At 34.2% G+C, this 17,204-nt stretch overlaps 1 protein-coding gene across 2 annotated transcripts in view; it reads right to left on the minus strand.

Moving 5' to 3' along the window:
- The window catches only part of LOC128873196 (inaD-like protein), an 88,529-nt gene extending 74,254 nt beyond the window's left edge, over positions 1 to 14,275 (minus strand). For both annotated transcript variants that reach the window (XM_054116580.1, XM_054116579.1), the window contains exon 1: positions 14,021 to 14,275. The gene's annotated coding sequence lies outside the window, so the exon portion shown is untranslated. The remainder of the gene's footprint in view (positions 1 to 14,020) is intronic.
- Between the last annotated feature and the right edge of the window lie 2,929 nt (positions 14,276 to 17,204).

A 17,204-nucleotide genomic window follows, 5' to 3' on the forward strand; every position in this document is an offset into this window, starting at 1 on the left:
TGAAATGCGAAAAAAGGGTGTCGACGTCGACGTCCTGTTGCATCTACGATGGTTCTTGTCACGGCGCCACGACGCGTTCGCAACGGTGTCGGGGCTCGTTTACGCTGAATACGAAACAAGATTTTCCAGGCTGTCGGCGATCTTGAATTCAAATGTGCCGAATGTCGGTCGGCAGAAATGGGAATGGCCATGCGGGTATACCGGCCGATAGCGATTGAGGCCGTGCACGAGGAATCATGAAGGAGATCGTGAAAACTCGCCCGCTCGTTACCGGGTTAGGTTTCAGCCGCTGGCGATCGCGTAAAATGCACAGTTAACCGGGGTATTTGACCAGAATAATGCGGGAATGCAAATGAACGGCAAATGTTATTAGAAGAAAATGTTACGCCGAGCTGGCGAAGTGACGCGTGGTCGATGTAACTGTACCGATCGGAACTGATTCCTGGATCGGTTTATCTATGAACGATATTTGTAGGTAAACCAGTATCTATATGAATTAAAGCATGATAACTTTATAGAATCTATTTTCTTATGCAACCGTAGCTCGATTTCTACATCGTTTTAAATTTGATACATGTATAGTATGTTTCCATATCTTTCTAGTCTAATCATTAATTTCGTATAATTTAAATACAAATATCGCCACAATTTTTGATTATTAAAAATGTTAAAAATAATGATCTGTTTTATGGTTCCTATTATGAATTATTGCCTATGAGTTAACATTACTATGTATTTGTATACCTGTACATTTAATATTTTATATACCTATGTATAATATATGTTCCCATGCCCATCTCATTTAATAATTATTGGATAAAAATTAAATACAAATATCCTTATAATTTTAAAATATTTAAAATCTGTGTTTTGATTTTAGTCATAGATTTTTTTTCCTTGAAGAGACCATTATATCTATTTGTATATCGATCCAGTAAAATCTTTTTAAATGCTATGTAGTCAATTCAATTGCAATATTTATATACTCTGACGATTACTCTAAAACGAAGAGTCAAAGCGTAATAAATAATAGTTCCTTTAGAACTGTAAAGTTATCATTTTTCAATGTAATTATCAAAAGGGGACAGTCTGTTAAGCGTGGTTAAATAACTATAAATGTAGTACAACATGAGAATTGTAAAAATAATTCTTTAAACGACAAACGAAAGCTTCGAAAATTTTTGTAATTCTGCTATTACAAAAAGTCCAACATTATACTTAGAAACATAATTTATCGAATACTGGAATTATTTATTCTAAGCGCGGCTTTATCGCTTTGCATAATTTTGGATTACAAGGAACGTCAGTGACCAGAAGGTTATCGAACTTAGAGTTTAGCATATGTTTCAGACACTCTACCAGGGCTGATATTTATGTTTCTACACTGCTCGAGGTCTCTCTACTGTTTCAAAATACAAGGGATCATGGAGCGATCAGGGCGTTACGCGAGGTCCCACAAAAACGCACGAACTATCGCTTTTCGAAATTAAAGCCGTCACGTCGCATGATCGTCCAAAGACAAGGACAACTTGGAATAATCTGAAAGTCATGCCCGAGTGGAATACGAACTACACCTCAAAGCAAGTGAATCTGGAACGTGGAAAACCAGATCTAACGGCATTGGCGTTTTTCGATGTAAAATTCTTTAACGTACAATCATCGAAGACTTTAAAGTTCACGTAATGTTACTTTGCATATTAACAATTCTACTTCAAAAATATCTTCATTCAAGAAACCACGAAGTAGTCACTTCCGCGGTTTGGTGCGAAATTTCACACCTTGCATTCCAGTAAACAGCTACAAATAGTTACAAAGTCGTTTGACGTAGCAAAATAGTTGAGAAAAATAGGAAGTCAGACGTATAGTCAACAGAGTGATCTCACTCTACACTTTGTAAATGACTTCAGCTTCTTTATAATACAGACCAATGACGCTTGTGTTCTGTTTTCTGCGTATATTTGCTATAAAAATTGAATACAAGAATCGATTTAGCGCGTCATTATATGAATGTGAATTTTGGAAAACGATTTTGAAAGTTACTGAAAACAAAACGGTAGTATTTGGAGAAGATTATGTGATTGCTAGAACAATTCCACGTTGGTTTGCAAAATTTAAGACTGGTGATTTTTCATTAGTAAATTAACTTTCTTATCATTTTCTACACTTTGAGCGTACAACTAATCCAGAATATTCTTGCACTGAAATAAAAGGATGCATTGAAAATTATTATTAAAAAAAAAAAAAAAAAAAAAAACAGAATTATGTGGAATCTATTTCGATTTCAAAAATATTTAGTATGGTTAAAGTTTCATTTATATATACATTTCATATACACCAACCTAATATATAAATAGAGAATTTCTTTCAGAGGAACTTTCGAAGATTCTCACAAGTTCATTACGAGTACGCAAAATCTCTTATCTGAAGACGTTATTCTATAATATCCAGGTAGACACCAACTACCTGTGACCAAAGTGCAACAAAAATTTTTAATAGCTAAAATCGTTGTTTTGCAAATCTCAATCGAAGCGTATTGAAACCGTCACGTTTCGAGTCACCGATACCTCATTTCAGGATTGACACACGCTACTTTCGGACTTTCTCGCCTGGTTACGTAACCACGTCGGCGTTGTATAGCAAACACGGACGAGCGATTCACGAAATTCATGCATAATAATAATACCCGACGTCGTGGACCCGCCGTAGACGGCCTTCCCAGTTGTCGGCTCGAGGCTGTTCGGATATCTGTCGGCCGGATTACTATCAGACCATAAGAACGGAAAGGGTACGTTCCAGCCAGAGACAGAGAGGCGCCGTGATACAACCGTATGCGTGCATTCTGCCGTGACGGTGCCCGATTAAAGTTCAAGATACAAAACTGGCGTGGTGGTTTTCTGGACGTTCGTCGAGTTTGGAAAAATCGCGGCTGGGGCTGTGAGTTATGCGCGCCGCGTTAGAATTCGCGCGCGCGCGATGCCGTTTGTGCAACCGCGTGCCTTTCAGATTGTCTTCTAAATTTTCCAAGGCGTTTCTTTTATCGACGTCCTTCTACCGCGACGCCGTGCCTCGAATTCCGATTAAAGACAGAGATACCGTGGCAGGCGTGGATATAGGAAATCCTTGTGAAGTTTCATTCTGGGAGTATTATCTCGGAACGTTATTACTAGTATACTTACAAGTACAGTGAATGTTTGTGACGTAGCTAATCGGTTCACATATTTGTGCAAATTTTTTAGACATTTTTGGGGTGGATCGCTACTTATCTATTTCGAGTTGGTCAGTTTTACAGGATTCCTTGTTAGGTGTTTACGATATAACATCATTTTATTTATTTATTCATTTCACTGTTGCGTTTCTAGACTGTATAATTATTTGCGTGCAATCTTCTAATAAAGATATCAACTGTTGCATTCTCATTCAATGAAAAACTGTATTAGATAAACAGCTTATTCGCAACATAACGCCATTTTATGATCGAGCATCATACCTTTGATTTTTACTCGTATGCTTTTAAGCTTCTAAATCTCTCAAACTACTTGTGAACAGTCTTCTAATAAAGATAATTCTTGTTGAAGATTTTATCAATTTCATTTTTCCTCTATTGAATTTCACCTCGTGAAAAAGTATGTATCAAATACGTAATCTGTTTCAATTTACATCTAATTCAAACATAAATTGTCGATGAAATAGCAAACTAAACGCGTAGTAAAATAATTGTAATTGACAAATAAAAATATCTAAGTCGAAAACAACGTTGATATTCAGTGCAATGATAAAACAATTAATAGAGTGCAAATATTCACGCATTTATGGCAAGTAAAAATATATGTAAGAGGATATGCACGATGCAGAGCAAACCTTTTCTTTAAATCTTAATTTATTATCTGTACTTATACAAATACGAATTTACTAATGATTAACCACTTCAAATTAAATTCTCTGACAGATTTCGATAAACAATTTTCATTTTTCATTACACAAACCAGATTAATGTACATACGTTAAAAGAAAGAAGTAACGCATCAACATGCATAGGTGCGTGCACGAGAAAGTCAATTTCATTTCCCTAGTGATACTAATCGTACCTCCTGGTCATTCAATTAAAATTGTCTATTTATATCTTATTACTATGTTCTACTGAATACTTTTTACATTGCACATGAAAAAAGAATACTTTCTTTCTATACCCTAAGTCCTGCATCATCTTCTTTTATAGAGAAGTCTTGGACGCTATTTAGTTACGATCCAGGGACGATAACCCTATCCATGCCTATTTGGCGAAAGACGTCAGCACCGTGGACTTATCAGCATATTTTCACGTGGTCGAGTAAATGAACGCTTATCGAGAACGATCACGTTCCTTGGTAATGTCGCTACCGGCTATTCAGTTCGCCTGCTAGCTTTTGCAAACCGAGTCACGGCGCTCGTAGCAGCTAGGAAAATCGAAGAAAAAACCGATCACAGACAATATCACGTAAGATGTTATTTGCGAAACGACATTAATTATGCGGTACGTGAAACAGGTATTTGCAGGGCTCGCGCACTCGTTATATTCGGACTTTCACTCCACGCGCTACTTAAATGATATTCTACCTCTCACTTCTTTCTTTTCTCTCTTGGACGTGCGTAAGCAAACGTGGACAAAGCAAAGACAAATTGATCCGTGAAGGGAAAATGGTTGATCGTAAAGTGGAATACTGTGTATCGAGATTGCACTTTATTGCAAAATAATCTCCAAGTTTCGACCACTGGGTTTTTGGTATTCTTCGAGAGGAAATAATGCAAAAAATAAAATAGCGCGCGAAAATAACAGACATTACGGATACTAAGAGTAGATATTTTTTATCGTGATTTTATTCATTGGTATTTGCAAGAATCGTTCACGAACAAAAAGTTAAAATAACATTAACATGGAATATTATATTACAATCATTGAGACACTCAATAATTTATTTTTGATATTTTATATTCCCATAATTGCTTGCACGATCCATATTTTTGTAATTGAGTAGCAGTACTAAGGGTAGATTATTTCTAGCGTTAATTTATTATTTAATATTTGGGAAAATTGTTCGCTAACAAAAAGTTAAAATAAAATTAATATGATCTGATTTATTTTTTATATTTCAAGTTCAATAATTTTCTTGTAATAGTGACCAAGAACGTATTTCCGTAACTGCTCGCACGTCCCATGTTCTCGTAATTAGATATGATTTACTTTCTATACCCTTTAATAACAAAAATACCAAGAGTAGATTTTTCCCATCACAATTCTATTATCTGATATTTGCAGAAACTGTTCTCGTACAAAAAATTAACATGAAATATTATGTTCCGACCAATTGGACGTCCAATAATTTATTTTCGGTACTTTAGATTCGATAAATTATTTTCCTCTTATGGCGATCAGAACATATTTCCATAATTGCTTCCACGTCTCATATTTTTGCAATTAAGTATGATTTACTAGGCACAACCTTTGATAACGATAATACACTTCGCGCTAAAGATATACCTATACCTTGATTAATTGTCAGAAAATCATGATTTAAGACATTCTTCGTTAAAGCAAAGTCAAGTTGCTCGTTTTACATTCCTTCCGCTCGTCGATCATTCGCGTTCAAGATCGCGACGTCGAATTTCATTGTTCACGAGGCACAATTTATGAGAGAAGCAACCAACGGTGCACTTTCACTCGAAAGCTTTCGTTTCGACGAGTAGAGGCGATCACGGAATCGCCGGTGTAATAACGAACGTCGAAACACGCGCTCCAGTAATCGCGAATTGTTTTCAGCATTCACGACTTTATCCGCGTAAAATCACTCTCATCAAAAGCTCGACGATGAGCAGCGTCGCGTCCTGTGTTCAAAAGTCAAAGTATTGAATGTTGGACGTTTTTATTTCATTTCACAGAATTACGTAACTTAGTCAACAATGTGTGATGGTACAAATGGACAAAAAATGTTTTAATTGATTAAATATCAAGGTCATGTTTACTTTCTAAAGGAAACTATATATTTACTAATGTATTCATTCGTGCATCTTTATATTCTCTTCAAGAAAATATTCAGGATTTTCAGTCGAAAATTGATCAGTTCGAAAGTTATGATTTTTTAATTTAATACCTATATCGTTCGTGACACTGTGCGATGTACGCAGTTCAAATCATCCAACAGTTAGATAGAAATTTCTAAAACATTTCATAAACATTACTTCTCGTAGGAAATCAATCATAATTAGACTGTGGATGTTCATGCATTTATGTCAAGTCGAAATATATGTTAATCTATGAGAATGTGCACAAATGCTGCAAAAATATGTAAAATGTCTATAATAATATACATGTTACGCCGTTTAGAAGATAAGACATACTTTCATTTAAGCTTTAATTCTTTTCCTGTGTCTGTGAAAATATTAATTTCCATAAACATCCGCAGTGTAATAATATTAAAAAAATCTGAACAAGTATCGTTTAAATTAATTAATATCGATTCTCAACGATAATGAATATGTTCTTGCATTGCTATTTATGAAAAACACAAAAATGATATAAAGATTGAGCGAACTAATACCAAGCAATATTAATAAAAATACAATGCAGACGAAAATTGAATAAAATCACACGAACAGGAAGAGAAACAAACATACTAATAGCATTCTCTCTAAATCAAAAGCAATTTAAACATTTTAGGAACACAAGCGACGATAAATAATATTCGTGGAATATTTCTCACAAGAGAAGCAACATGTTTTTAAGACTTTCTAACCGGTGAACTCGACGAGTCCTCTCTTTATTCTTTTTAGAGTTAACGCCCAAGCACGGTGCGTTTAGATCGCGTCTCCTCGTATTCTAGGATCTAGAACCTGCTCCATTTCCCAGCATAATTCGGCAATTTGTCTGCCGCGTTTGATTACTATGATTTCCTACTACGTGGCCATTGTGAGCAAGAAACGGAAGCTCGTGAAATACGGATGAATAGCGCGATGAATAGCTGCTATCGCTGCTCCCGACCAATAAGAGAATAATAAACGACACGCACAAAACTCTATTTCAGTATCACCGAGCCCATTCTCCCGTGCAATTTATAAGCACGTTTCAATTAACCAGTTATCTTTGGACGTTGGGTTACGTGCCCGAACATCCGGTGCGTGTACACGTGAAAAAGAATAACGCGATGAAGGATGGCGATAAGGTGGCAACACAGAATTGGTGTAATAACACGCCGCTGGCCGAGGGAAAAATTCATTCGTATCGCTTTGGATCAATTTCTTTCGCGAAACTTGAACTCCGTTTAATTTGTTCCACCTATCGCGTCGATCGGTATTACAGAATCGAAAGCAATCAGGCTACTCGCTCGACTTTCATCTTCGTTACTTGTATTTTTTTCAGCCTGCAAGCACTTATTCGGTACTGAAACGTTCTCGACTCGTTGTGGAGCCCCTTTGGTAGGATTATTTTACAATTTTATTTACATATTTTATTCAACGTCTTTATTACACGACTATGTAAGGGTTGGATATATGATGAACTAGTTAAAATGTTGATGTTTTTAAATGTAACAGTGATGATAAGTATGCAGTACTGATATAATAAATAATTAAGAATATTAAATAGTAAAAATATTGATCAATATCAATTTCACTTACAAGATACAGTAAACATGTGTTAAAAAGTGTCACTAATAATAATTATTTTTACTTCAATGTTAATCTTTATGATTCACAAATTTGTATTACAAATAAAGGCAATCTCTTACCGTAAACGGTACAAATATTAGCCATTTATTACTAGCTAGGCTAACAATGTATTCATTCTTTACTCAAATACATCATTATTTCTAAATATGATTCACAAAAATAAAAATTAAAAACTTGAGACGTCTTTTCCTGAGATCTCGTAGTGGTCTGATCCTGTTGCTGTTGTCTTTGAGAAACAAAAACAACAGTCGAACAATCGAATTAAAATAAAATATCACCCGATAGAAAATGATAGAACGAAACTTTTTTATATTTACAGTTTATTCATGGAACGTTTAGTTTCAGAGATAATAATTGAAAACTGAGAAGTCCTTTTTCCTGAAATTCAATTTTTTCAACGACCTAACTATTCAATTTTTATTGTCGAATCTAACCATTCTATGAATAAAGTGTACATATAAAAAAGCTTCGTCTCATCATCCTCTATAAGCTGATACTTTTTAAAAATTGATTTAACGATTACAAACATTTCTCTGAGCCCATTTTTCGAGGGCGTATAATATACAACTTGTGAATGGCTTGACATCGAGATAACAGCATGTAAACAACAAACAAGTGATGACGGAATAAAATATCAGAAGTATGCTTTCTTATGGATTCGATTTTTTCACATTTTGTAATACTACGTTTCCGAAGACTTCTGCATTCATGTCTATTCCCATTTCTCTTACCTATAGAGATTTCTACAGAATTTCCTTAGGTTTCCTGTTAACATAAAATCTCATGCTGATGCCAGACATCGAAATGACAGGCATTTATTTTACTTGTCAACGTACAAATGAGAACAGGAGATGTAAATCTTCCTCATCCAACCAAAACAACTGATCATCTCAAAAACGACTAACTGGTGAATGCGTGTTCGGTAAAACTTTTTCATTTTTCTTTGCGAGTCCTATTATTCAGTCAAGCTCCTGCCTATGGGTCTAAAACATTCCGTGTACCTAATAGGTTTGGCACACTTCGACACAACAGTTCCGAGAATATACATAAAGTGACTGTGGTTTCACACATTGGACTTATAAGTTTTTTACATGGATTCTAGGCTATACTATATTAACACATTCGCGACCGTTGACGTGAATTCGCGTCACTTAAAATTCTATTCCTGTTTATGAAAAAATTATGAAAATCTTTTTACTTTATACACTACATATTTACAACATTGATATTTCAAAACATATTTTGTAATTTCTATCTTCGACCTAACGATACAAATTTGCCATGTTCAGCTTCAAAATTTTATTACTTTCGTTAATACTCTGTATCAGGAACGTAAAATATTTGCCGGTTGCGAATGTGTTAAATAAATTATCCTAAAGAATCGTTAATGTTTATTTATCTTCTATATTGCATCAAGTGTTGATCCTTTTGCGTTTTGAACTATTGCTAGATTTACTTTCGTTATTGCTATTTCGATATTGTTATTGAATGTATCTATTCTTATTCATCCTTTTTGCAAAATATAACTCGATGGTTTGTTTTCAGTGAATCTTCATGCAAAGTCGAAATATCATATTAAAATTGTACATGTAAACCATGTATCGCGATTTCACCAGTCGCAACATTTACTATTGTTTGTTCAAAACTAGTTGAAAATCATTCTTCTGGAATTAATTCATTTCAGTACATATTCAATATGACCAGGCATCGAATTAAGTTATGCATGATACTTGGAAAATTTATTAAATAAACGTTAAGAAGAAACACGAAATTGTAAATACTGGACGGGAGAAATTGAGCACATGTACCTCGCGTATCGTGATTCTAAGATCAACATGCGGCTAATTTTGTCCGCGAGCTACTAGGAAACAAACGGCTCGGTGAGGACTCGTTAACAAGCAAAACCATCGACTTCTATCGAGATGTCTCGACGACGAACCACGGGGAACCGCGAGGCGCACCTGAATCATCTTAGGAATGTAACACTACGGAGAGTTTGGATTTACAGTCTCCCCTTCGCAGAGGCCAGGCTGCCGCGGTTGAAGAAAAAAGGTGGACTGCTTTAACAGTAGCTACACACGGTCCTTCGAATAATTTCACGTGGACGAATCAATTTATGAACCTCCGGAACTCGCTGACTAAGACGAATCGCTCGCGCGGTGCTCATCAATCGTTTCACTGCTAGTTGATTAAATTCCTTATAATTACATCTCGCTCGTTTGCTGCAATCTTGATAGCTTTCTGGTAACTTTGTAAGTGGCGAGTTATTCTCGATTAACAACGTGTAACAACGTTTTCCAAACTCTGTTCCATCGATCAGTATTATGGTTAATAAATACGAAATCGTAGTTAACAATCAATTAATAATGAAATAAAATATAGAACATGTATTTACGTCTTTTTTTTTCTTCACCCTCTTATGGGTAAGTGTTTTAGAAAATTCTTTGCACAACTGTCTTATCATGGATATTTATAACAACGTTTAAGTGTAAGTTTTTTTCCATCGAAATTTATATATATTAATATTAAACGAATGTATGATCCAAATGAATTTTTTCTAAGAATACTAGTACATCAGAAATAATTATTTTTTGAAACGAAAAAATGAAATTGCATTTTGAAGGTATTGGTTTTCCTATGTCTTTGAATTATAAATTCATTTAATATTTAATATAATCTTACATACATATATCCACGTGTATTATAAGAAAAAGCATATGAGAAACTTAATTAATAGGTATTTAAGTATATATTAATTTCACGAACAATATCATTATATATAAGTAAATAAAATCAGTTTCAATGTAGAAAAATTTTAATTTTTAATTCATTTTATAACTTGTACATAACGATTTTGTTTGCAAACCTACTATGTAGTCGAATATTAATCATGTTTCTTATTTTCAAAATCGAATAGCCACAAAATAATCATAGTGTTCTGCACGTATATTACGAGATAAAAAGCGTTCCACGACTAAAAATGTTTGAGAAACGCTGCCGTGTAAGCATATTACGCGTGAAGTGCATCGTCGATCCTGCATGCAGCTCACCATTTTTAAGCAAAGTATCTATTCTTATTCGTCGTTGTCCTTGAAAATCGTTAAACCGGTGAAACACGTAGTCGTAAAGATATAATAGATCTGCGGTTCGGTATCGCTTTTCAGCAAACCTCTTAATTACCTTACAGTTGGGTAAATTTATTCGTTATTGATTCCACAACAGTAATTACAACCCTTCCAACGAGAAAAGATTACAATGATTTATGAAGTCTAAAACAACCTGCGTCCGCCAATTAAAGTGGAATTCCTTGCTATGTGCGGTGAATCGGATTTTTGGTATTAACTTAACAGAAATTTAATATTTTAAGAAAGCACGCGATATTAATTGAAAACGTTCGCCACTTATAAATTTATTCAACTAATGGTCAATAAAATATAATATAATCTTATTAAATTAAGATAAGATAAGATAATTTGTTAAGTAACACGATAACATATTGCATGGAGCTCGTTAAGATCATATTACACTTCAAGACTTACACATTTTCTGTAACCAGTTCATTTTCTGTGCCCAATTCATGATGAATTTTTTAAATTGATATTATGCAAATATACATATTTGCTTTGTTATTAATTCCAGGTGGTTGTCGAGTTATGTTTCAAAATCACATTCGGGATTTTCTTGTAGGAAGATAAACATTTGTCTATGTGTAAACATGAAAGAGCAAGGTCGACACAGGTATAGGATTCATTTTGTTGATACTTATTGTTAGAATAGAAATTGTATCATTTATTTCTCTACGGTAACTTTCCAAGACGTAATATAAATTTGCTTAAAAGTTTGATTAATTTAAAATCACATCACTTTTAGAGCGAAGTAAAAAGATAAATATAATAATTCCACAGCTGGAAACTCCTCTTTTATTTTATCATTTTGATAATTCTGTATTATACTTAATACTTTATATAATAATACTTTTTTGTCCTCCAATTGTCATAAATAATTCACTCTTGAAATTATTTGCGATAGGAGAATAAGATTGTCATGATGCTATACACGAATGAAGCTGAAGGTTTTCCTGGACGTTTCGGAAGTACTACTAATCAAGGCACAATTAAATCACCTTAATTCGAATTCAATGTCACCGTATAAAGTTGTTTTAAATTTATCCTCCTTTGGAGCAAGCATAATCCCGTATTTGTTGAAATGAAGGATTAATCATAACGATGAGATCAGATTGCATTCTCAGAATTAAGTCTCGCGCCTCTGCTTCGTCGATAATTCTCTTTTATGTTAATATTTTCATAACACAATGTGAAGAGTTACACGATCGCTTCTCTCTTGAAAATATCCAATGACTCACAAAGAATGATGGAAAGATTTAATTTTAGCAATTGTGGTCCACGTAGCTTCATACCACAAGTAGAATAAATTAAAATTGATTCTACAATTTTCCATAAAATTTTAAACAACGCAAAATTATTCTTCGTTATGAAAAAAATAAAAATTCGATTCGCTGCAAAACCGTGGTCGATTCTCAGTAATTTGTTACGCAATCTCGAGCATTCGTGCGTCGCGAAGGAACTTCAAAATGCATGTAATTGTTTACTACTTTCAGAAATAGCTTGTCACGCAAATTGTTTCGAATGTTGTGCGTTTTCAACTTCGGATAATACTACACCAGCGAAGGGGAGAGAGAGAACGAAACGAGGAAAAATACGTGGCGAGCTTCCGGAAGATCAGCTGAACGCGGCTCGTAACTAAATTCCCGGTATCGCCGAATTCGAATCCGTGGTAATGCACCGTTCACATCGTTAAAAGTGGCTTCGTCGAACCGTCGTAAAGCGGTCTCGTTAATTATGAATAATATGATTACGCGGCTCTTCCCATGGTTTCCCTTTTGTGAGATCCAGCATGGATGAGGGAACTCTGCGGCGATTCACAGAGTTCAAGCCGGAGAATGAGATTCCTATGAGATTTTAACACGTGCGTGAAGCAACAATGCACATCGCGCGGGCCAAATACATAGATGAAATTATAAACGTTCCGAGCCACGATATCGATATCGATAATTATTTGCAATAATACGTCGTACGGTCGTTATTTGTTAACTTTTTCAATTGCTAAGATAAAATTTTGAAGTGCACATATAATTTGAAAGATTATACAATTGTTTCTGCATCATTGACATATTCTTGAATTGTTTGTAAGCTATCGGTTAAAATAGGAGGAAAAATAAGGCACAGTGTCACGTCGGAATTGATAATTGAAAAAATTCCACCGAAGATCGAAACGTTTATTATAACTGATATTGTAAAGAGTTTTGTAAAAAAGCCTTTAGGATTTTGTTTTTCAATAGAATACAAAGGGTATGAAGTATATTCGATATATATATAATATATTTGTATATATTTATATTAATATTATATACATGTATGTTTAATATTATTAATATCGTATACTTATTAAAAATAAAATTCTTAGAACCCATTATTTAACTCTAATCATTTATGCCCAGTTGGTGTGACGTTAAGTTGTTTGAATAATGATAAGAGACAATGTCAAGTTATTTGGATACCCAGTATCATATGTGTACCTATCCAAGGATGAATATAACGATCTCATATCTGTAGATTTTAGAACGAATAAAAAATAAATATGTTTTTGTCGATTGCTCTTTAAATAGCGGTTATAATGACTTAAAATTGAATACTCCAAAATGAGCTAAACTACGAGAGGCCTAGAATAATCAATAACATGCTTATAACTATCCAGCATGAGAGATGCATATGATCATTTTTAACGAATAAAAGATAAATAACTCTTCATTCATCGCTCTCTAAATAACAATTTGACCCGTCAAATTAAATACTTTATAATAAACTAAACTAACAGAGGCTACTAAAAATTTAACCGATCAATCGAGTAAAAGTCACAATTAAATTACTCCGAGTCAATTTTAATTCTTTTCCATTATTTCGCTAAAATTTTGCCAATTTCTACAACGTAACTATACCTGCGACATGACACGAATCTTCAAATGATAAAATATTAAATTTCCCACAACATTTCTGCCAGAGGAAAAAACGCGTAAAGAATGGGTTACAAAATATTTTCCCAGCTGTCCAAATCCCAACAAAACTGTTTCCTTATCGTTATCGCGACGAACGCCAATCAGCGAAAGAAACGTAAATATCTTTTCACGAATTGATCCGCGAGAAACGGAGCTCGTGCCATTCAGCGGGATATTTCGTATTATCGCGGGACAGCTCGTTACGGGACGTGTCGGTCCGATAAGTGTAAATGAATTCTTCTAGCTCACCTAATACCTGTCCTCGTGATAAATCGGTGCATTTAACAGTGATCCCACTGAATCATTATCGGTCTTGTATCTGACGGCGTATCCTCCTGCTGATACCGTCGCGTTTCCCGGAAGAATGCACTGTTAAGAGGAATGTTTCCACGGTGCACAATCGAAGACCCGACAGAGCCACTGCGATCGCGGGAGAGTACGATCAAGGTACCGTCTGTTTAGACCGACCGAGCGGGTCCGGACGACTGAACGTGCCACTCGTTGCGCCTTCACCCGACAGCCTCGATTCCTACCTGCTCCTTCTCCCTCCCTCTCTCCATAAGATGTGACCCTCTCTGTCTATGTAAATAGAAGCGTTTCGTGCAATCTTGTAGCAATCACTGGTCGAATCGATTTGTAATAATTGAACCATTCGTCGCGAGAGTAGTGCAAGTCCATCTTCTTGAAAAATTGAGTCCCCCCGATGGTATGCTATGCTTCAAAAAATGCAGTGATTGTCATTTAAAATCGTACACCTGGTGCTTCGATCGATTTTTTGGAGTAAAACATGAAAATTGTATTAAACGATTGAAACTCGTATACAAGTATATAATATTTCAGTAAATTATATTTATAGTATATTTATTTATTCTAGTTTTTTCTATTCATTCTATATAAATATTCAGTAAGGTAAAACAAATTATATGTACAATTTATCTGTTGGTTAAAATCGTAAAAAGGAAATGAGAATTTTAGAATAATATGTAACATAAATAATTAGTATTAACACTTTGTGGTATAGTTAAATACATTTTCAAGATATTCTAGTCGTCGAAATATTGACTTTATTTAACTTACATCAAATGTAAATGTTATTTTTAATCGTTCCTTTTGCAAGACTTTAATGAGTCATATTCATCTTTTATTTTCAACTTAATCCAAATATGTTATATTACATTACTGTCAAGAGATTTGGAGTGGCTTTTAAAGTACTTTAAGCCAATTATGTCCAACTTGTAGCAACATGAGAAATACTGCTTGGGATTGTTGTCAGTCTAGAATAAAAAATTATTCAAAATTTCTATTTTCGCGAGATTCACTTTAAGATTGTTTTTGATATACTTAAATAAAGCTATTTATTCTCAAAAAATTCCAACTCCAAATGCTGACACACGTCCGCACTCCGTTTACGATCGATCACCCAATCAATCAACTGAAGCTGACCGTTGAATAGTTTTAATATTGATTTTCGTATATAGTTGTACCCACACAATTGTTTTCAATAACATAATAATTAAATAATAGAGTTTGAATACTTTATTGATCCATCTTGACCACTTATCTCACGTGTCATGCAAATATCATTCCATAATGTACATGAATGTTATAGAAGTAACTGGATAGTAGTTAATAGTTATATAATTTAATAAAACTTTCTGCCTATAAATATTCAATTGGGCCGAGATCTGGACGTTACACTGAGGTTTCCAGAACGTGAGAAACTTTATAGAAGAATCCATTCTCTTGCGATACAAGAGGTATGCTTCTGATCATATCCTTAAAAATGAACATTTTCTAGTTCCAATTTTTCTAATGATACATATATTTATTTTTCTCATTATTTAAAGACTCCTGATTTATTACGAATGCAAATTTCTTCGTACGGAAATAGTATTTAATTAAACGCTCGTTAAAAGCTCTTAGTGAAATATAGCACTAGTTTATAGTAGATGTTTGCTCTTATCCAAGATTGGTAAAGAAACCGATTTCGTTCCTTCTGATGGATGGGTTGCCATCAGTGCCATGTACTTCTACGCTCCCCGTGACGTATCGTGATCTATAGATCTAGAATTCTAGAGTGTTACTGTCTCTCGATCATCGGTGTTTCTTTATCTATTTATAACGCTTTGCACGGATTAAAATTATGCAGTCATGCCGTACAGGCGTGGAATTGACATTGGACGCTAGGAAAGGGCAATTATTACATAGAGAAAGATTATGGGAAAAAAGACTCCTGACATTTGAATATTTAGCTTGGTATGTATCGAACACGTGACGACTGAATTAATTCCAACGGAGGCTAGACAAAATGTCATTACTTAAATTTCAACATTACAAAATCATTACAAACTCTTAATATCTACCATTTAAATCTCTGATAAAGAACCAAATCTTCTTTTAACTACAACGAAATCCTAATTTCGATTAATTTTAGATACGCAATTCATTCTTTTGAGCCTGTTGGTTACATGAAGGAACATGCAGTTTTCTGAAATTAGGTTTAAAGGCAGTCATGTGCTGTATCTCACCATTGGACAGGTTATTCTTTATATGACAACATATGAATACAATAATAGTAATAATATTTTAATTTTTGACTATAAAACATTATTATTGCCATGCATATTTACTGTACCATGAAGGTATAGTGTTTATATGCGATTGCAATGATATGAATATATTAAAAACGTCATTATGTAGTATGTATATATTATATGTTATAGTAGTATATAAGTATATATACAAATACATATACAACAAATTAATACTATATATAATAATAATTATATAACTATATAAGATATATACATATTAATATATTCATACATTCGTATCTCTATAATTTGTTCAAAATCCAAGCCCTATTCATTTTGCCAAGGAACAAACAAATACAAATAATCAAAAGATAACTTTTATAATGAAATATAAAACAAATTCATGCAATAGATAGTTATGAAAAATTATTAGTTCACTCGACCTAAAACCATGTTCAAAATCCATCTATGAAAGGATTAGGTTCGCACTATTCTTTTTTGAATTCTGTCTAGTTAAACTTCTTGCCAACTACAGCTCATGATTATGCATTTTGGCACACGGAGTTCATGACGAGTTACATTCGTCGTCCCAACGAAAAGAGTTAACGTTTGCATTTAGAGATCCCGTGTGAATGTAAACGTTGTAAACTAATGTAAACTATAGAATTTAAAGGAACACGTGTTGTACAGGTCATCGCTGTTCCACATATTCGAAACAAACGAATAGAAGATGTGGCTTCTACGGTGAATCCGTTGTTGTCGGATTTGTATGCTATCGTACCAACAACGATTTTCTCACCCGTGGTTCATGCAAATGGAGGCACCGACATTGAGCAGTTGACATTGAGCGCCGGGAAATGGTCATTAAGCTCAATATCGGTGTACGCGGCCACGCTTGG

Source organism: Hylaeus volcanicus, chromosome 3 (genome assembly GCF_026283585.1).
Source record: "Hylaeus volcanicus isolate JK05 chromosome 3, UHH_iyHylVolc1.0_haploid, whole genome shotgun sequence".
NCBI classification, from domain to species: Eukaryota; Metazoa; Arthropoda; class Insecta; order Hymenoptera; family Colletidae; genus Hylaeus; species Hylaeus volcanicus.